The sequence below is a fragment of the Bos indicus x Bos taurus genome, chromosome 8, assembly GCF_003369695.1.
Source record: "Bos indicus x Bos taurus breed Angus x Brahman F1 hybrid chromosome 8, Bos_hybrid_MaternalHap_v2.0, whole genome shotgun sequence".
NCBI classification, from domain to species: domain Eukaryota; kingdom Metazoa; phylum Chordata; class Mammalia; order Artiodactyla; family Bovidae; genus Bos; species Bos indicus x Bos taurus.
The window spans coordinates 1,384,663-1,401,599 of NC_040083.1; the positions used below are offsets into that span (position 1 = coordinate 1,384,663).

The following is a 16,937-nucleotide window of genomic DNA, read 5'->3' on the forward strand; positions in this document are numbered from 1 at the left end:
CTTTTTATCAATTTATAGGTGATATTTGTAAAATGTGGAAATTAACCATTTATTATGGTCTGAAACAAATATTTCTGGCAGTTTCTCACTGGTGTTTTGATAGTTTTTATGGTATCTTTGACCATACAGAAATTTGTCAATTTGTAGTCAAATTGGGGGGCCCTGTGCCCCCAAGATCTATCAGTCTTTTTATTTGTCATTCACGTTTTTCATCTTGCCAAGCCAGTATTCCTTCACCCCAAAGTTAGCTGAATAATCTCAGTGTTCTTGTATTTCAATTGTCTAATAGATTTAATGCATTTGAAATTTATTTTTATATATGAGTAACATAGGGAGAATGACTTTGTATTCGTTTAGAGGAAATCTAATAATGCCAGAATTATTCATTAAATGTGATTTCCTTTTCCACTGATTTCAAATGTCAACTTTATAATATATTACATTTTCTATCTGTATCTGTATCCATTGGTGGATTTCTCTTCCATTTAACTATTGATTTGTCATTCAATGTGTCTGTTTTAGAAAGAATCAGTTGTTTTAGTAATCAAAAAATTCTATAACAACATTACCAAACCAAACTAGGGTCTGGACACCCTTGCTCTGTGAAGCCAGGGTGCGAGGAGGGAGAGTGCAGAGTTCATCCCAGGACATGGAGCCAGGAGGAGGGGTAGCTAGTGATTCAAAGACCTGATCTCCCTGATGGCCTGGCCTTCGGGAGGGTTTTGAAAGGCCAGGGGAAGGAGGGGGTTGAAGACAGTGTGATCAGCTTATGTACAGACTGGTTGATGCTGAGCTGACGTGGTAGTATTCCAGGAAACTCAATTATCAGTTTTCTGGCTCCGACCAGTCTGGGGTCTGATGCTCGTGATCAGCACACAGTTAACTTCTGACAGGAAGGGGTTTTAGTACTGCAAAACAGTTCAAGGGTATGGCTTAGGAAATCATCTTCAGCCGTTGTTGTTCGGTCGCTAAGCTGACTCTTTGTGACCACATGGACTGCAGCACACCAGGCCTCTCTGCCCTTCACTATCTTCCAGAGTTTGCTGAAACCCATGTCCATTGAGTCGGTGATGCTATCTAACCATCTCATCCTCTGCCGCCCCCTTCTTCTCCTGCCCTGAATCATTCCCAGCATCAGGGTCTTTTCCAAAGAGTCAGCTCTTCACATCAGGTGGCACAGTGTTGGAGCTTCAGCATCAGTCCTTCCCATGAGTATTCAGGGTTGATTTCCTTTAGGATGGGCTGATTTGATCTCCCTGCTAGAGATTATCTCTAGGAAATTACCTCTAACCACTGAGGAGGAAGTAAAAGTCCTTGACTTTATTTTATGGGTAAACTCTTATTTTTCCATCTTGTTTGAGTATTTTCCTTTGTGTATTTTCTAACTTCTCTGATTAAATTGGCTTTTTGGAACTTGGGAAAGGCCTAGGAGGCTGAAGTTTTTCTACAAACAAGAGGCAGGGGACATGGTTTGGGGAAGCAGGGGGTCTGTCTCCAGGAAGACCCCACAGTATCCTGCTTGGTTTCAACAATATTTCCATTTGAAGAAAAAAAAAGAAATGCCAACACTAAATTCACTTTTTTTAACCCTGCCATACAGCTTGTGGGATCTTAGTTCCCTGACTGTGGAGATTGAACCTGGGCCCATGGCAATGAAAGCGCCAAGTCCTAGCCACTGGACTGCCAGGGAATTCCTAAATTAATTTTTTAAAATTATGATAATAAACAGAACTTCTATCTTAAATAGAGTTATAAAGTTATACTTGTAGATCTCTTTCTGGTAGGAAAAAAAAAAGAAAATTCTTTCCACCTTTATTAATAGTGGTATATCCCTGGCAGGCTACAGTCCGTGGGGTTGCAAAAGCATCAGACACGACTGGGTGACTAAACAACATCTAACAAGGCAAGGGGAAAGGGGGCGCTTTCCAAAGTTCTCTTCTATTGAGGTTTTTCAGAAATACACCCAGTCATTCATACACAGTGATTTAAGTGCCATGCCAGATGATGGGGTATTGTGGTTCATTCTTTCCAGAAAGCAGGCAGCAGTGAAACAATCTGACAACAAATCAGAGCAGGTGGCCGGTGGTCCACTTACACTGAGTACCTTCCCTTTGGGAGTTTATTAAAAGGTCATGTGTTTATGTAGGTGTATGTACTGGATCAAACTATCCTGACACACCAGCCATCTTTTGTTGGGGAAGAGAGACCTAAAGCCTTAAATAGGAGCAAACACAGTCTCTAAAATTGAAAACATGTGACGCTCAAATCTGAGAGGAAAAAAAAGGTCAGTGTCTGCACACTCCGTTTTTCTGTATTCTAAGGTGGGAGCTCTCAGTTCTGAGCCGCACTCCTAAAGGCCTACTCTGGCCTTGTGCTGGGTGTGCGGCGTGAACTAAGCGTTAGCTGGAGGGTGCTCGGAGTGAAATGGCAGCAGCCTGCTGCACGTGCGGGTCTCAGTCTAGAAGGCCTAGCTCGATATGCAAAGAGGAAACATCCAGTCAGGTCTTGGGTTTCTTGCTTTCTGGGTTGGAAAAGGGGGAGCTCTGAGAAGGGAGATCACAGTCATTTCTAGGAAGAGTAAAATAAAACACTGAGCCCTGAGCCGTGCAGCACCTGAGAGAGGAGTCTCACCATGAGACTGAACTGGGGACAGGCTTGGTTGACTAGCTCAGAGAATACTGTCAATTATACAAGGACACTTGCCATGGGCGCTCGCCATCTGCCTCTCCAAAGATTAAGTCACGTGCTGCTGCCGCTGCTGACCTTCAGCACTCCCTGAAAAGGAGTTCCAGGGGGAGAGCATGAATGACACGCTGGGTGCCCAGGGGAGAAAAACTGGCAAGACAGGTCTTCAGAGAGTTAGTCTCAGGAGCCTACTTTATGAACCCAATTCTTGTATCTCCTCATATCTAGAACAGCACTAAAATCCTTCATGGTGACGTCTGCTCCCTGTGGCTGGCAAATCTTCATGAGACCAGCAGAAACTTTCTGGAAAAATATGTGCTTCATTGCACGTGTTCCCCCCTTCACCACAATCATGTATATACTGACCTCCCCTGCTGCTTTGGAGCAGTCTCTCTGAGCTGTCTGAGGTGCTGTCTCCTGGGCTGCAGTCCTCATTTTGCCTCAAATAAAATTTAACTCACAACTCTCACACTGTGCATTTTTTCCTAACTCAACAGTGTCAAGTTCCAGGGAGGCTTAGCTAGGGGATCTGTAGGAAAGAATCTTGGGCTTCTCTGGTGGCTCAGTGTAAAGAACCCACTTGCCAATGCAGGAGACACAGGAGGTATGGGTTTGATCCCTGGGCTCGAAGATCCCCTGGAGGAAGAAATGTCAACCCATGCCAGTATTCTTGCCTGGAGAATCCCAGGCAAGAGAAACCTGGTGAGCTACAGTCTATGGGGTTGCAAAAGAGTTGGACATGACCTGAGTATAGATAAGCACAGGAAAAAAATCATGAAACTGGAAGACTGTCAGCAAAGCCAAAGCCTTCAAAATGTAATTAAGACTGCAAATCTATTCATTTCACGTTCTTCCTTAGGGAAAAGGCCAAAGACAAGAAAAGGCCATTTTTCAACTAGTTCCCCGATACTGGTGATATCAAGAATTTCCAGACTAGAACCACACCTCCATTTTCCTAATAGAACATCTCAGCTTCCTTCTCTCCCTCTTGCCCACGTGCCTGAAACGTAGGCGATAAAATCAAAGTTCCTTTTCTGAGAGAGCTCACAAATGTATGAGGTACGTCTATACGACCTTGTTCATATCTCTGATTTTCTGTGGAACATTTTTTCTAATGTATTTTTAATGTCTTTATGGCAAACAATCATATCTTCAGGTTTTTTTACTTCAGGAAAAGCTCAGAGCAATTTGACTGGGGCCAGAGAGCAAGAATCTAGGAAGAACTGAAATAGGATTCCCCAGTGTTTTTCTGACTTCTCTTGCTAATCCTATAAAATAGTACGTTCCAAACTGCCTCTTCCAGAAGGACCGAAGTCCTGGCAGGAAGGACTGGCTGCCATCACAGCCACTGGCTGGCGATGCCTACCCTGCCCTGGATATACCAGGGCACCAGACGTGGCTGGAGTAAGTACACTCTTAGCACTGCGAGTTACTCTTTCACTTTCCTTGGGAGCTTAAAGGTTGTGTTGGTTGGTCAGTGGCAGAGGAATAGAGCTAATAGAAGTCTTGGTAGAGCTCTTTTTATTAGTGCTTCAGCTCAGTTCTCACTACAAACTATGATTTAATGTACAGGAGCCTGGCTTTATTCACGCAACGTATTCTGCTCTGCCTCCAAGTACTTCCTGTGGACTGATAGGCTTTTGTCAGTTTTTATTCCTTGGTTTGGGTTTGTCCAGTTTACTGAAATGTAACTGATGTACAGCACTGCATAACTTCAAAGTGTACAGTGTAATGATTTAACTCACATATATTGTGAAATCATTACCACAATGCTTAGTTAACATCTGCCATCTCATGTAGATACCAAGAAAAAAGGAAAACCATGTTTTGGTTTTTTTTCCCCTTGTGATGAGAGCTCTTAGTATCTGGTGTCTGAACAATATTCAAATATACCATACAATTAACTATAGTGGTAACTACAGTTCCTCAGGGTGGATATGATACCACAGTTATATGGCTCTGACTATTGTCTAGGCTCAAATCTGAGCACCTCTCCCCATATTAGGCACCATTATCTGCAGTGAGAAAAGAAAACATATGTCTGTAAATCTCTTGAAAAAACCCACTTAGTTTAGAAAAGTTTTCGATTACTTTCCAACATTTTTTCTGAAAAAAGAACCTACAAAATTTGTCCAAAAGAGTCCCAAGAAAAATAAGAGAAAACTGTGCTTAGATATGGGCTTCCTACGTGGCTCAGTGGTAAAGAATACACCTGCAATGCAGGAGACTTAAATTCGATCCCTGGGTCGGGAAGATCCCCTGGAGGAGGAAATGGCAACTGACTCCAGCACTCTTGCCTGGAAAATCCCATGGACAGAGGAGGCTGGTGGACTACAGTCCATGGGGTTGCAGAGTCATGCACGACTGAGTGCCTGAGCATGCATGGATGCATGTGCTTAGATGTAACCATGGTTTCACACATTCTATCATGATACCAGCAATGAAAGAGTCCTGAGAAGTTGGACTGTGTTGTGGGCACTCCCATCACCACAGGGGCACCATACAAGCCCTGAAACCCAGGACTGTGTCGTTTGAGAATATTCAATTCTGCCTTGGAGAAAAGAAATAGGACAGACTAAGCTCGTGGACAAAGCACAGATGACGCAAATTACCCAGCTGTGAGGCATGGTGGACAGGTCATTAGGGCCTACCTAGACTTGAGAGCTGAGATTGAAAAAGTTGGAAGGACCAGGAGATGTGACATGTTCTCAAGGCACTAAACATACAAGACCCATCAGACATGTATCAAGCCCCATATATTCATGGCACACTAAATATCCACAAGACACTGGCATACACGGGTCTTAATCCTGCCACCCAGCGATAACACTCTGTGTCGCACATGTCCTGCCCCAGAAGGGCTCAACAGATTAACCGGCAACCTGGGCTATGCTCAGGCACTCTAGCTCTTGCTTCTCTCCGATGGCATGTGTCATGGGCCTGAAGCACCTTCCATTTCTGGACTTTTTCTCAAAGCTCACTTCTAGTTCTAACTACCCCACAATCCATGGGAGGCCACAAAGACAGATAAGACATATGTATGCTGCATGACCACAGCCTTAAATCTTTCCATTCCAGTTGCAGCCTATCCTGAGTGTGTTTCTTTCTTCCCCCCTGGCTTCTCAGGGTGTGTTGGCTTTCCCTGACCTCTGGGACAGCTTGTCTGCCTGTGCATTTTGAGGGTACCACTGCATTGAGAAGAGGGAAATGGCAACCCACTCCAGTATTCTTACCTGGAGAATCCCATGGATGGAGGAGCCTGGCAGGCTACAGTCCATAGGGTCGCGAGTTGGACACGACTTAGCGACTAAACCACCACCACTGCATGGAGGTAACCTCCTATACCACACTATGCAGGTAATCTCCGGGTAAGATACAGAAAAATACACTCCGATCAGGTATTCATTACTCTCTTGTGCTTTCCCTAGAGGGCCCCCAAAGTGTATGTAACCAAAACCAGTGTGTGATACAGAGTTTGATGCAACTTGGTCTGGAAGCAAAGCAGCCTCTCTTGCAGAGCCTGTTGTGCAAAGCTTGACAGCTAACTCTCCTCCAGCACTTACCCCCACCTTTTCCTGGTCAACTTGCTCCTTCCCCTCCCTTTCTTCTCTCAAAAGGAAAACAAACTCCTCTTCTAGGAACCAGCTGAGACACATCTAGGATTTCCTACAGGTGGCGCTAGTGGTAAAGAACCTACCTGTCAATGCAGATGTAAAAGACCAAGGTTCAATCCCTGGGTCGGGAAGATCCCCTGGAGGAGGAAATGGCAGCCCACTCCAGTATTCTTGCCTGGGAAATCCCATGGACAGAGGAACCTGGCGGGCTACAAGTCCATAGGGTCACACAGAGTAGGACACAACTGAAGAGACTTAGCCTGCCGGCACCCTCTAAACACTGCAAAAAGTCCGACCAAGCCAGTTCTCTTAACAGGGCTTCTGGTGAATAGTTTCCTCCATCATTTGACGTATGTATCAACAGCATCTTTGTAGTGCCTAAAATGTCCCTGAAAAGACAGGCAAGATATATTTAATAGTATGTTTTTGAGCACTGAGGTTGGTCCGGTTGTACAAGGACTAAGTTAGCTTGCATAATTTTAGACTTTCTGTATTGTTTCCAAATGTTTCAAGCCATTGCATTAAGTTGGCCAAAAAGTTCGGTTGGGTTTTTCCATAACATCGTATGAAACATCTGAATGAACTTTTTGGTCAACCCAATATTAGTTTCCTAAGATTGTTGTAACAAATTACCATAAACTGGGGGTCTTATAACAATAGAAATTTATTCTTGCACCTTTCTAGAGCCCAGAAGTTTGAAATCAGGCTCTGGAGAAGAGTCCTTCCTTCTTCTTCCAGCTTCTGGTGCCCCAGGAACTTCTTTGTCTGGACTGCATAAGCTCAGTCTCGACCTCATCTTCACGTGCCCATCTTCTCTGTGTCTCTTTTCTTTTGATGACGTCACGCATGTTGGATTAGGGCCCATCACCTTGAACACACTTGTAAAGACCCTATTCCCAAATAAAGCGTGGGGTGGGATGTGGGAGGATCTTCTTTGGGGACATGGTCAATCTATACACACCACGATTACTATTATTATTGAAAAACCAAACTGTTCATCTTGCAACATTCTTTAGGCAATTTGTCTGGTCTCTTTAAAACATCAGTGTTATGAAAAATTGCAGGGGACTGTTGAAGAATAAAAGAGATTTAAGAAACATAACCAAAATGCAATGTTTGAAACTTGATTGGATCCTGGTTTGAAAAAAAATCTGTAAAAGACTCTTTTCTTGTTGACAACTGGTGAAATTTAAATATAGCCTAGCTATCAGATAATATTAGGGATTTACTGTTAATTTCCTAGCTGTGATATTGTGATTGTGTTGGAAAGGTTGTTGCTGCTGCTGCTGCCAAGTCGCGTCAGTCCTGTCCGACTCCTAGACACCCCATAGACGGCAACCCACCAGGCTCCCCCGTCCCTGGGATCTTCCAGGCAAGAACACTGGAGTGGGTTGCCATTTCCTTCCCCAATGCATGAAAGTGAAAATTGAAAGTGCAGTTGTTCAGTTGTGTCTGACTCTTAGAGACCCCATGGACCGTAGCCTACCAGGCTCCTCCGTCTATGGGATTTTCCAGGCAAGAGTACTGGAGTGGGTTGCCAGTTCCTTCTCCAGGAGAGGTTGTTGCTGCTGCTGCTGCTGCTAAGTCACTTCAGTTGTGTCCGACTCTGTGTGACTCCATAGACAGCAGCCCACCAGGCTCCCCCGTCCCTGGGATTCTCCAGGCAAGAGTACTGGAGCGGGATGCCATTGCCTTCTCCAGGAGAAGTTGTTACTCTTTTCTAAATTAATTAATTAATTATTTTTTGGCTGCACTGGGTCTTCCTTGTTGCTTGTGAACTTTCTGTAGTTGTTGTGAATGGGGGCAACTCTCCAGTTTTGACACACGGGCTTCTTGATGTTGTGGTTTTTCTTGTTGAAGAACACAGGCTCTGGGGCACACCGGCTTCAGTAGTGTGGCACATGGACTTAGTAGCTGTGCTACCTGGTCCTAGAGCACAGACCCAATAGTTGTGGAGCATGGACTTAGCTTCCAACAACACAAGAGAAGACTCTACACATAGACATCACCAGATGGTCAACACAGAAATCAGATTGATTATACATTTTGCAGCCAAAGATGGAGAAGCTCTATACAGTCAGTAAAAACAAGACAGGGAGCTGACTGTGGCTCTGATCATGAACTCCTTATTGCCAAATTCAGACTTAAATTGAAGAAAGTAGGGAAAACCACTAGACCATTCAGGTGTGACCTAAATCAAATCCCTTATGATTATACAATGGAAGTGACAAATAGATTAAAGGGATTAGATCTGATAGAGTGCCTGATGAACTATGGACAGAGGTTCATGACATTGTATGGGAGGCAGTGATCAACACCATCCCCAAGAAAAAGAAATCCAAAAAAGCAATATGGCTGTCTGAGGAGGCCTTACAAATATCTGTGAAAAGAAGAGAAGCGAAAAGCAAAGGAGAAAAGGAAAGATATACCCATTTGAATGCAGAATTCCAAAGAATGGGAAGGAGAGACAAGAAAGCCTTCCTCAGTGATCAGTGCAAAGAAATAGAGGAAAACAACAGAATGGGAAAGACTAGAGATCTCTTCAAGAAAATTAGAGATACCAAGGGGACATTTCATGCAAAGATGGGCTCGATAAAGGACAGAAATGGTATGGACCTAACAGAAGCAGAATATATTAAGAAGAGGTGGCAAGAATACACAGAAGAACTGTACAAAAAAGATCTTCACGACCCAGATAATCACGATGGTGTGATCACTCACCTAGAGCCAGACATCCTGGAGTGCAAAGTGAAGTGGGCCTTAGGAAGCATCACTACGAAATAAGCTAGTGGAAGGTGATGGAATTCCAGTTGAGCTGTTTCAAATCCTAAAAGGTGGTGCTGTGAAAGTGCTGCAGTCAATATGCCAGCAAATTTGGAAAACTCAGCAGCGGCCACAGGACTGGAAAAGATCAGTTTTCATTCCAATCCCAAAGAAAGGCAATGCCAAAGAATGTTCAAACTACTACACAATTGCATTTATCTCACATGCTAGCAAAATAATGCTCAAAATGGAGAAGGAAATGGCAACTCAAGTCAGTACTCTTGCCTGGAAAATTCCGTGGATGGAGGAGCCTAAGGTTACAGTCCATGGGGTTGCAAAGAATCAGACACGACTGAGCGATTTCACTTTCTTTCTTTCTATAGTTCCTTTTGGAGAAGGAAATGGCAACCCACTCCAGTGTTCTTGCCTGGAGAATCCCATGGATGGAGGGGTCTGGTGGGTCTATGGGGTTGCAAAGAGTCGGGCACGACTAAGCGACTAACACACACACACACACTGCTCAAAATTCTTCAAGTCAGCCTTCAACAGTACGTTTACCGTGAACTTCCAGATGTTCAAGCTGGATTTAGAAAAGGCAGAGGAACCAGAGATTAAATTGCCAACATCCATTGAATCATAGAAAAAGCAAGAGAGTTCCAGAAAAACATCTACTTCTGCTTTATTGACTATGCCAAAGCCTTTGACCGTTTGGATCACTGCAAACTGGAAAATTCTTAAAGAGATAGGAATACCAGACCACCTGACCTTCCTCTTGAGAAATCTGTTTGCAGGTAAGGTAACAACAGTTAGAACTAGACATGGAACAACAGACTTGTTCCAAATCAGGAAAGGAGTACGTGAATGCTGTCTATTGTCACCCTGCTTATTGAACTTATATGCAGAGTACGTCATGAGAAACGCTGGGCTAGATGAAGCACAAGCTGGAATCAAGATTGCTAGGAGAAATATCAAGAACCTCAGATATGCAGATGACACCACCCTTATGACGAAGAACTAAAGAGCCTCTTAATGAAAGTGAAAGAGGAGAGTGAAAAAGTTGGCTTAAAGCTCAACATTCAGAAAACTAAAATCATGGCATCTGGTCCCATCACTTCATGGGAAATAGATGGGGAAACAGTGGAAACAGTGGCTGACTTTATTTTTCTGGGCTCCAAAATCACTGAAGATGGTGATTGCAGCCATGAAATTAAAAGACGCTTGCTCCTTGGAAGAAAAGTTATGACCAACCTAGACAGCATATTAAAAAGCAGAGACATTACTTTGCCAACAAAGGTGCATTTAGTCAAGGCTATGGTTTTTCCAGTGGTCATGTATGGATGTGAGAGTTGAACTATAAATAAAGCTGAGTGTGGAAGAATTGACACCTTTGAACTGTGGTTTTGGAGAAGAGTCTTAAGAGTCCCTTGGACTGCAAAGAGATCCAACCAGTTCATCCTAAAGGAAATCAGTCCTGAATATTCATTGGAACGACTGATGCTGAAGCTGAAATTCCAATATTTTGGCCATCTGATTGGAAGAACTGAGTTGTTTGAAAAGACCCTGATGCTGGGAAAGATTGAAGGCGGGAGAAGGGGACAACAGAGCATAAGATGGTTGGATGGCATCACCGACTCAAAGGACATGACTGTGTGTAAACTCCGGGAGTTGGTGATGGACAGGGAGGCCTGGTGTGCTGCAGTCCATGGGGTCGCAAAGAGTTGGACGTGACTGAGTGACTAACTGAACTGATGGGCTTAGCTGCTGAGAGCCATGTGGGATCTTCCTGGACCAGGGATGGAATGGCTGTTCCCTGCATTGCAAGGCTGATTCTTAACCACTGGACCACCACAGAAGCCCAGAGGTTGTTATTCTCAGGAGATGAAACTCTGGGTAGAGTTTTATAATGTCCACATCCTACTGTCACAAACTTCAGGGGAAAAAAATTACACCTCAATACAAATGAAGCTAACACAGCAGAATTTTTGAATCTAGGTGACTGATCCTGTCATGCCCACGATTAAAACATTTCCCTGTTATATGCAGTTACTGTAAGTTGACTTTAGACTTCTAAAACATAAAATCTTAGAGTATTTATCATATACCTTAAATAAGTGAAAAACCATTTATGAGTTTTCAATGAACTCATTTCATCTGTCAGGTTTTCTGGGTTTGAAACTTTTCATAGAAAAATTTGGGGAAGAAAAACTACTCAACAACAACAACAACAACAAAGGTTTCCAACAGCTGCCAGTTATCTGGGATAAAACACAAAAACCGTGGGCACAATGGCTGACTCCTGCATCTCCCCTCCTATCCCCCTCCTACCTACAATCAGGTAACACCAGGGTATCATTCGCCTTTACCCTTCTACCTTTCTTTGCCACCAGGTGCTGTTGACCATCCCCTCTCCCCAGCTCCAGGTCAGAGGTCACCCTTTGAGATTCAGGCCATCCCGACTCCGCAGAGCCCCATACCGGCCTGTCCTTGAGCGGCCCTCCCTGCTCTTGGAATCCGCACTGGCACACCTAGGAGTTCCTCAACCGTTTGCCGAGAGGAAGTCCATTCAGCTCTGCCATTCAAATCCTCCTCAGGTTGCGTGTTTTTTCCAAAATAGTCAATTTCCAAGCATTTTTGAGAATTCGCAACGGCTAACCGGGTGCCGACGCGGTATCGGGGCCACCTGTATGGGCTGGCAGGCTGGCTGTCTCCAGAACCAGCGCTCTGGCCACTGCAGGCTCGCCTGCGGGGGCCGCAAGGTCCCCCAGCCCGGGGCTCGCGCAGCGCCCTTCGGCGCGTGCAGTCAGGTGCCGCCTCTGTCCTCTCGCGAGGTCATCACCAGGAGGACCCTACCGCCTGCGGGACGTGACCAACCACCTCGGAAAGGTCACACCTCAATCGGCCCCGCCCCAAGGCGCCCGAGCCCCGCCTCCTGCCTCCACACGGCCCGCCCACCACCCCTAAGGCCCGCCCCTGCAGCTGCACTCCCGCCCCCTGTTCCCAACAGGTCCGCCCTTGTTCCCACCTGATTCTCCCACTCCCTCACGACCCGCCCACTGCTCCCACAAAGTCCGCCCCCTGCCTCCACAAGCCCCGCCCACTATTTCCACAAGTCCCGCCCCCTGCTCCCTCACGGCCCAATGGGCACCGACGCGGTTCCAACCGGGCTGGGCGCTGAACGGCCGCTCACGGCTACGCGGTGACGTCAGGCGCCGACGCACCTGTCGGCCCTGCTCTAGCCGCCCCTGTCCGCTTCCCGGGGTCGGTGGGTCGGACTGGACGATTCGGAACCGCAGCGCTTCCTGCGGTACCGTCAGCCTGTGGCCGGAGTTGGGCCGGGTGCCGAGGAGGGGTGCTGGCGGCCGGCCGCTCCAGTTTCTCTCCGAGTTGGAGCATGGCTGCAGCTGTGGTCCCTCCAGAGGGAGGTGAGCTTTAAGGCGGTCGTGTTTGATTCGGGGCAGCAGCGGGTCGAGTCCAGGGCTCCAGAGCCGGCGGCTCCAACCTGATGCGGCTCCCGCCTGGCTGAGCCCGTGGGTCGCGGTCGCTGTGGGGCTGGGCGCTCCGGCCGCCCTCAAATGCGGAGCCCGCCGGCGGCGCAGGACGCGGCCCCGGGGCTGCTCTGCCTCTGAGCGGCGAGGTGAGTGGCGGCGGCGGGCGGGGGCCGGGAGCCGGCGGGGCCGGCGTCTCTTGCCTCGCCATCCAGATCTTGGGACGGGTTGGCCTGCGGGACGCTGACCCCGCCAGCGGCAGGTGAGGCCCGAGACCGTTCTTTTAAGCTTGCGCCTGCTTTCTTCAGGAACTGCCAGAAGACCTTTGAACAGAGTGGACGTAGTTGCCAGGAAGAGATTGTGGGTTTCACTTTGGTGAAATTTGCCCAAATATAAACTTACTGTTCAGTGTCACTTTTTAAAAAATTTATGTGTATATCAAACCATAGTTTGTGTGTATACATAGCATTTGTGTTTTGATCTTAAACTTGGACTGGAAACCACCGTAGACACAGAAATTGACTTTCTATATAATGTGGTTTATTTGCACAGCATTTTAAAACTGGAGCTCATAGAAGACAATTAAGTACACCTTATGCATATTAGGGGCTGGAATTTGTGTTTCCTTTGGAAGAAAATTCTTTTTTATGAGATAAATTTTTTTATGAGTGACTACACTTTGTTTTTTTTTGATAATTCAGAAGTTCAGTTCTGCAAACTATAAACTTTTTGAGCCATGCATTTCAGTTCCTGCAGCATCATTGTGGTTTATGTGGTTTATTCAACAATCAAAGGATTGTTGAGTCTTTACATAAATAATTTGATGTCAGTCTATTTTACTTGCTTTGTGAGTCACTAGAAAATGCTGTGTAGCAGGGGAGGACATGCAGGAGCTAAAATGCTCCTGTATAGATGGTTGATTTTCACCTTAAAAGAAAGTGCCAGTGCTGATTGTTTTTTTGTTACACAATAGGGCTTAAAAGCCAGGTGTGTGCCGTGCAGATGTTTACTCAGATTAAGCCTGCAGTTTATGACCTCTGGTTGATAGGAACAGCCTATTATTGGCAGAACCCAGAGCAGATTGCATCTCCTCCCACACCTTACCCCCCACACTCTTCAAAGCCTGATTCTTTGTTTGAAAAACACCTGAAATTATTTTAAGAGGTCAATATGAATGTATAGTACCTACATCTTTAGTTGGAACTTGTGTTTTAGCATATATTTTCAATCATATGCAAATGTCCTAGCTTTGAATAGATCCAGTTCAGGGGAAAGATTTGCTCGCATTATGGTTTTGTGTTAGTGAGTTGGCAGTTTTCCAGCTCATGTTGGTGATAGGCTTTCCATTTCCTGTTGTGACCTGTTGGTAATAATTTTCAGACTGCTCAGGAAGCCGGGTTTGATCTCTGTGGTGGGTCAGCTGCTAGAGCAGTGTCCTGGGAAGCTGGGCCACTGTCACTGCTTTGTGGAACTTTCAGCTTAGTTTCTAGTCAAACTTTTCAGCAGGGACCTAAAATATGATAAGGGTTAGCATTTACTGAGCAAATTCTGTGGTTCAGGATCTTTCTGAAGTGGTTCTGTATATTATCTGAGTTCTCATGTCAGCTCCTTGGAGTTGGTACTTTGCTGCCCTTCAAGGCAAGTAAGACTCAACAAAATTCTGGAAGAAAAGGTAGGGTGAGAGATGGTATCATAGGTCCATTCATTCTTCAATATAAAAGTAATATAAAATCATAGAAGCTCTGGAGTATCCTTTTTTAAAATTCTTCTTCCATGACTCAATAAACTGTTGTTTTTTTTAAAATTATACTTTCACATGTGTATTTAAACATAGTAGCTATGATACATTTTGATTCTTAGAGATCATTGTTCTTCAGTTAAGAATAAAATGAAAGGTGAATCTACATGGGGAAACTGTCCATTTGCATTGCTGAAATATAGAGAGATTTGATCTGCAGCTTTGATTGGAATGAAGTCAGGTAAACATATTTCTTGCCCTCATGGGAAGTAGTTGAACAGTTTCTGTCTTATAAAGTCATGAAAATTAGCTTTCAAAGTGTACATCTTCCACAGCATCTTATTGTTGGGTTGTTTACCTTTTTGCTTGTGATAGTCTGAGCTTTATACTTGTATGTGTGTTTTTCCTTTTAAAATCATCTGGCATTTAACTTTTTTACTGGATCTAAAAAATATTTTGAATCTAGGAAATTTTCTTCAGAATAGATAGCCACTTCCTCTAGCAGGTTATGCATTTAGTAAAGGTGCAGTGATTTAGACATGCAACTATCTTAATGGACAGTAGGATAAAATATCAACAAATGTTACATTGGGAAGAAATCAGTTTAATTATTGTCGTTTCTTGTAAGTACTGACTATTTGTATCAGGATACATTCTTTAATCCGGTGATGTTTTGATGTGATCTACGTTTCATGATGTTGTAAGGGATGGAGGAACCGATCCTTTGTAAAATAGATTTGAGAAACTGTTAATAAGTTTTGTTTTCTCAAGAACCTTGCTCATGCTCTTAGCCTTGACAGTTCTAGGGGGTGTGTTTTATTACCCAAACTTATTTGCCCATGAACCTTGGGCTGGACCTGTGATCTGTGCATAACTCTCTTTCGTAAATGTCTTTGTTACCCTCTTGACTCCATAGCTTGATTCATGCTAGTGCTTTTGCTTCACCTGACTAACCTCTTCTCTCATCTCTGCCCCAGTGAGGTCCGACCTTTTTTTTTTCATCCAGCTGTGTCATGGTGGCTTGTGAGACATTAGTTCACTGCCCAGGGTTTGAACCCAGGTCCCCACCAGCACTGGAAGCTCTGAGTCCTAACCTCTGGACCGCCAGGGAATGCCCTCTCGCCCCATTTTTAAGATCCAGGTCATGTATCTCTTCCAAAGAATGCTCGTCATCATCAGCTACAGTGGGATGTGGTCTTCTCTCTGAACTCTTCAAACAGTTCTGGTGTCTACGTGTGTCCCCTTTTGTTATATTTACAAACTTACAAATTTGTAGGAAAAAGTTGTCATATCCCTGAGGACAGTAGGAAATGTAATTTATGCCATCAATCAATAAAAATTTTATTTGTATTATATTTTATTTTTTTACAGTTGCTTCAGTAAAGGAATAAGTGATTCTGTTGAAATTCATGGTCACATTTTAATCTTGGACTAGTATCTTGCTCATTTAGCTCCTGCGATGTTTCTTCCAGAAAGCTCCTTGGGGCCAAGTGATAGATCACTCAGGAATCCCCCCTCGCCGCTGTCATCAATCCTGAGACTCTCGTTCATCTCTCTGGTTGCGGACACCCGGAATTTCCTTTGCCCCTCTCTGGTTGTGCCTGCTGTTCTCAGACAGCTGACAGACATGCCTTGGAAGCTTAGCCGTGGTCCTCAGCCCTACCCAGTTCCCTTGATGAGAACCCAGAGCCTTGTTGGAATTCTGAAGACTCAGTGTGCCTCCCTCAGCTCTGGGCCCCTGAGCCGCATGTCCAGTCTCCCTTGTTCTGCTCCCCAGACCCCCGTTCTGGGCCGCACTGCTCAGTGTGTGCAGTCTGGGGACCACACTGGTGCTCAGAGTCACCACCCCCTTCTCTAGTCTGGCCTTGATCCTACGTTTGGAAAGCACACTCTGGTGTTCAGTCCTGTAAGCTTCAGGAGACAACGCTTTGCTTCTTCCAGCTCTTTTGAATCAGTTAATAAAGTCAGAAACCAAGCGGGAATCTAGATTTCCCTGCTCCCTTCCTCGGGTGTTGTTGGTTACATGGCCTCCTCCGCGGTCCTTACAGCCCTTTTCTGCGCTGTCATGTCACTGTGACTCAGTGCAGTGATGCCCTCATTGTGTTATACTCAAGGTTGTGAAGGGTCTCCTGGAGTAAGGGCCCCCGGACCCCTCCCCAGAGCTGGTCTTCAGTCTCCTGCCCTTCTTGTCTGTCCTCCACACTGCCGCCGAGGTTGGCTTGTTAAAGTTCGCTTCCGATCAGGTGACTTCTCTTAAAGACTTTGTGGTTTACCATGTGTTGACATGAGTGAGTGAATTGGTTCCTCAGCAGAACCCAAGAGCCTCTTCCTGCTTCTGGGCGCCTCCCCAGCTACTCTCTAGTCCCCACCTCTTACTGAGCTGCCCGAGCAGTTTGTATTATGTTGCTTTTCCCCCTCATCAGCTTGTCGCCGCATGGTCGGCCTAGCTAACCCATCCTAACCCTGCAGCACTGTGTCCTCTTTCGGTGTTTGCAGACTCTCCCAGGCAGCAGCTTGTTCCTGGCATCGCGTGGACTTGCTGTGCCCCTCTCCTGTGTGCCTCTCCTACCGTGTGCAGTTACATGTGTGTCTTGCACCTTCACCACCTTGGGAATAGGGACCTCTTCTTACTCAGGAACCCCAGCACATGCT

General features: G+C 45.4%; 1 protein-coding gene across 3 annotated transcripts in view; it reads left to right on the top strand.

Annotated features, from left to right (window-relative positions):
- Positions 1-12,258: 12,258 nt before the first annotated feature.
- Positions 12,259-16,937, top strand: part of CLCN3 (chloride voltage-gated channel 3) — an 89,076-nt gene continuing 84,397 nt past the window's right edge. Inside the window, exon 1 of one of the 3 annotated variants that reach the window (XM_027548937.1) lies at positions 12,259-12,484. The gene's annotated coding sequence lies outside the window, so the exon portion shown is untranslated. Of the gene's footprint in view, positions 12,485-12,528; positions 12,697-16,937 lie in introns of those variants that run through there. The other 2 variants (XM_027548932.1, XM_027548933.1) reach the window with 2 other exon arrangements.